Source organism: Lactuca saligna, chromosome 8 (genome assembly GCF_052625555.1).
Source record: "Lactuca saligna cultivar CGN05327 chromosome 8, ASM5262555v1, whole genome shotgun sequence".
NCBI classification, from domain to species: domain Eukaryota; kingdom Viridiplantae; phylum Streptophyta; class Magnoliopsida; order Asterales; family Asteraceae; genus Lactuca; species Lactuca saligna.
Window position 1 is genome coordinate 56,878,043 of NC_136424.1, and position 5,676 is coordinate 56,883,718.

Genomic DNA, 5,676 nt, shown 5'->3' on the forward strand with positions numbered 1-5,676 from the left:
CCCATTAAGTTGCCATTTTATAGGCAACAACCTTATACCCCCTTATAGACCGGCTTTGTGAGTGAGGCGTACTAGCGGTAAGACTGACTTTACTCTTATACATACATACATATATATATATATATATATATATATATATATATATATATATATATATATATATATATATTATTAACTTATAATATTATAAAGTATAAGGGTTGAATTTTAACTTTTAAAATTCTAAGGGCTAACTTGGAATTAAAGTATTCATAAGAGAAAACTTTACAAATTCCAAAACTTGAGGTCAAGTTTTGAACTATTCAAAACTAATTAATTCCATAATTTATGTGTTTAAAGTAGTTTTAATCCAAAAAACTCTTCAAGTTCCATAACTTGAGGACAAGTTATGGAAGACTTTAAACTTATAAAAGAATTAACTTTTCTTAATTTTATAACTTATGGAATTAATTAAGGTTACACTTTTTTTTTATTTAATGAAGAGACACTTGGTCCTCCATAACTTGAGGACAAATTATAGAGTCATAACTCCAATTAATTAGAACTAGACTCTTCATTTTGTAACCTTTGCCAACTTTTATGAGTTTTATGAAACTTAAATGTGACTTTTCATATAACTTGAGGACAAGTTACAAAAACACATTTTAGAATCAACTCTTAGATTAATTTGGATTGAAAACCAACTATTTCACTCAACTTTTCTATTAATCTAAGCAACTCATAAGAACAAGATAATTCAAATCAAACTTTTTCATGTAATTAGTCTAACCTTTAAACTAATACAAAACATGAATCTATTGACAATTATCTTTGAAATTGGATTAGCATGAACATTACCACATTAAAAAACAAGTTTATAAGTTCAAAAACAACTTAGGGTAATGTTCCTAGTCCATTTCTAGCCAAAAACCTCGAAAATATGCTGTCTAGGGTCCAACTCATCGAGTTCATGAACATAACTCGGCGAGTTAGATGCATTTTGCCTTGGACTCGTCGAGTCCCTTCATGGACTCGGCGAGTCTGCTGGGCTGACAGCATCAAAACTCGATTTTTCAGCTCCATTTGCAAGTATAACAGGAAAACAAGCCTAGGCTCTGATACCACTGTTGGGTTATGAGCATTCTAACACTCCTAAGTGTACATGCAACCCTAAATACCTTGGATCTATGTTTTCTCTATTATACATGCAAATATGAACATCCAAGGTATTATCCTAATCTAGCATACAAAACTATCAATATAACAAGATAGAATACATACCTCTTTGATGTAGAATGTCTTCATGAAGCTTGAGTGCCTAGTGCCCCAAGTGTGACACCTCAAATGGTTCACACAACACCAAATACACTTGGATTAACTTGAGAGAAATCTACACTTCATGAAAAACGGCTAGCCCTCTCTAGAATCATACTAGTGCCGATTTTGTCAAGAATAAGATCTTTATATAGTGTTACAATTAGGGTAAACCCTAATTATCATGACTTTCCATTTCCTTGGATCCATGGGTTCAAATACACCATGGAGCATCCATGGACCATCCTATGGGTTTTAGCCCAACTTGATTATCCATGGAGCATTAGCCCACTATACAAGTATGGATGATTTACACAATCAACCCATATATTTAATTAGTCTTCTTTTGATCACTTAATTAATCCTAGATTAATTCTTGATCAATACTAATTAAATAATCTCATTATTCTTATTATTAATATACTAGAACTTATAATATATTAATAACCATAAGTGTCTTATTTCTCTCATTTAGTCTATCCAAATGCATGATGCCATGCAACCCAAATGGACCATGTCGGGTCGGGTCAAGTCTTACCAATTATAGTTATGGACTTAGACATTAATCCAACAAATATAACAACAAGAGGTATGTAATCTAACCTTCTTGGTTAATTTCGAAAATAGAAATCATCATTAGGGTTTTATTATGTGTTCATAATGTTGTGTATCTAATAGTGAAAACATAGATCCAATGCTAGGGTTGCATGTACACATAGGATTGTTTGTATAAAACCCATCATTTCTAACGGAGTTTTCCTGTCCCGTCCTACTAAAAATAATATAATAAAAATTAAAGTCAAAATTAGCTGATGAAGTCTAAACAAAAGTTGTATATCTTGTTTTTACCTACGCGTGGATATAAAGAACGTCGAAAACGGAGTTCGTATGCGAAAGTTATGAATTTCTAAAGTTCAGAGCGCGAAACCCCAAAACTGTCAGAGTTCACGACGTGAATATTGTGTTCACGAAATGAACTCAGTATTTATGACTTTTGGAGCCTGACAGATGCAAGTTCCGATGACGCACCTGATGACTATTGAACTCACGATGTGAATGTTTGAGATTCACGATGTGAATCCAAAAAAATGGCCCTATAAATAGAATTCAAGGGGCAGCCGAGTTTGGTTGCTCAATCTCTTCTCTCCTACTCCTGATACCCTCTCTAAGCCCTATTTTTACCCCCCCCCCCCCCCCCCCGGAAGCCCTGGTATCATCCTAAGACCCGAAGCAAGTCCCGAAGGCCGAAGATCTCGAGAAGAAAAGAGTTTCCGAGCTGAAGCTCTGCCGGCGAGAAGCCCGGTGTGTGAAGTGATCCCGGTTTCACCGAAGAAGTACTACTCTTAGAGTCGTAGTGATGTCCGATCATCTTCTGATCAAGTGAGTGTATAGTCCCTTTCATAAACACGATTTTAATACAATTATTGTTTGAATGTATTAAGTATACGTTTGGTGTGAGTGTGTGGTTATTTTCTTCTAACACATAGATATAAAGTATTTGCTATGAAATACGTATTATGTGTAATTTATATCTACAAATATGTTGGGTAGAACATGGGTAGATGAAATAGTTGGTGTGTGATGAAATAATGTGATAAGAGATAGGTGAGGATATAATGGTGATGATAATTAGGTGATGATAGATAGTTAATGAATTACAAGCCCAAGCAATGTTGTGGCTGCGTATTCATGCGATGATAGTCTAACCCTTATTATGAATTACGAGTCTAGGTGATGTTGTGGCTGTGTATTCATGTGATGATAGTCTAAGCCTTATTCTGAATTACAAGTGTAACATCCGGAATTTTACCAGGTATAATGTAAGTTTAATTGTTTTATATTGTGAGAGGGACTCGGCGAGTTGGGGCTCAGACTCGCCGAGTAGGGACGCGAAACTGATCAATGGGGTGCGCTTGGACTCGGCGAGTCCAGGGTATGGACTCGGCGAGTCTGCGCTGTGTAATGAAACCCTAAATCTCCGGGTTTGTGGCCTATTTAAGGGGCCTTATGGCCGTCATTTGCGCTCATCCAACCCCCAGAGTGTGTCCCTAGAGTTCTTGAGCGTTTGGTGAGGGATTGAGAGCAAATCTTGACCTTGTGAGTGTTGTTTAGCAAGAAGAAGGAGGCTCTAGGCAAAAGGAGGCAAAGGAGGTTGCCATTTCGTGGATTTGGAGCTTGGATCATCACTTTAGAGGTAATATTTTCGGACCATTTCCTGTTTGGTGAACTTGATGCAAGTTAGGGTTAAATATGATCATTTATGGGGTGATTTGGTGCCCTTTTGTTCCCTCTTTGGGTTGAGACCATGGATCTGGATCCATAGAGGTCCAGAGGGCCTCACTCATCAAGCTTTATGGGTAAAAATGGAGTCCTTGGCCTTGTGTTGAAGTAATAGAGTCAAAATCATCATTTGTGATCATGTAGAGGTTATTCATGCATCAAGACTGGGACTTTACGTGCTAAATAAGCATGGGGGGACTGGATCTATGGATTAGTGGACTGGATCTGGCCTTTAGCGCAAGATTGAGTCAGTGCATGGCATGGACTCGCCGAGTCTGAAGAACAGACTCGGCGAGTAGCTTGAATGTTGCACGACCACTCAGCGAGTGGCCTCGCCGAGTTGGGATGAGTGAACCCAGTGGGTCAAGGGGGAGTCAGGATGGACAGGTGGACCGAGTCAAACCGGACTCGCCGAGTCGTTCTTGAGACTCGGCGAGTTGAGTCGTGGTGGCCCCACAACTCGTGCCAGGTGGAGCTCGTCGAGTTGGGAAGGGATGCTCGACGTGTCAAGAAAGAGTTTCAGGGAAATTGGTGATTTCGCTCAGACTCGCCGAGTCGCTATAGTGCACTCGCCGAGTCCGGTCAAGTTGACCGTTGACCAGCGTTGACCTAGATTGTCCTGTTATGGTATGGTTAACCCTAGTTGGGAAAGTGTTAATTAGAGATATATTGTGCTATAGGGGGGCTTCAGCTCGGCAGATCGAGTGTTTAGCAATTTCAGGGTTACGGTTTACCGAGACACACAAGGTGAGTCTTCTCACTATACTTTACCTTGAGTAGGTAACCAGAGTTATGTGATAGAGTATTTGTATGCGATGTATGTTATGTGTTGTACTGCATTACTTTTATGTGTTTGATGCTGTGCATGTTTACAGAGCTAGAACCGGAAGGTTCACAGAGTTAGAACCTGAGGGTTCACAGAGTTGGGTGCACGGACCCACAGAGTTATAGCCTCGAGTGGCTAATATGTGTTACATGTAGTATTTTGGGAAACTCACTAAGCCTTGTGCTTACAGTGTTGATGTTATTTGTTTCAGGTACTAGTGACGACCGTGGGAAGGCGCCGGCTTGATCTGTACACACACGTTTGGAGCTTGACATTTTGATCTTGGGATTTTGTAATTAATTGTTGAACAATTAAAAAGGGGTTGTTTTTATGAATATTGATGGAATTATGCTTTTATAAATCGAAAATTTTGTTTGAAAAATTCAGTGTTACAAATTGGTATCAGAGCCTTGGTTTGAGGGATTCGGGTACACCTTCGGGGGTATTTGAACTCAAACTGAGGAAATGAAGAGATATTTTCGAAATAAAAACCAAAATTTTCTGAGAGTAAAGGGTTTCCAGGAAGAGACGTGTGTACGATCAGTCAGCGCCCGAACGGTGAATTCCCAAAATATCTTTTGTTGTGTAATAACTATTATGGTGATGTGTGTGCATGCTAGAATAGGCTAGGTATTGCTGATAGGGCTAGAGCGGCCTGTTTTGTGATGCCTTAGCTTAGGGAATGGTGAGCTGCTATGAGACGCTGAGAGTAATTAGGTAGCAGCTAGGGTTTGTGTGAGATCTGTTCAGAGAGATTTAAGTATAATAGAGTACTTGGGGACTGGGATCCGAAGAGGACGATTTGGAGTGTGTACTGAGACGGTGTGGACAGTAGTATTGGGCCCGTACTACTAAAAGCACCGGAGCGGTACACAGTTCAAATAAGAATCTGGGGATGCCAAGAATCAAGGAGGGGTGGATTGTTGAATGAAAGAGTATTCGAGTAAATTCTAATTATCGCATGTTGTGTTTCAGAGGTTGATCATGGTGAGGACACGACACATGCCGGAGGATGTCGGGTCTAGTGATGAGGACATTCGGCAGATCATTCATGAGGAGGTGGCTGCGGTCATCAGAGCCGAGATACCGGAGATGTTCGGGTCTATTAAGACCGCTTTGATTGAGACATTTGGCGAGCGCTATGCCGCTCTTTCTGAGGCTGCGGTCGCAGCAGCTACCGCAGCGATTGCTGCGGCGAGACCCCAGGGAGCTGATGCGACGTTGTTCAGGGAGTTCAGCAACACCAAGCCACCAGAGTTTGATGGTACGCAGGACCC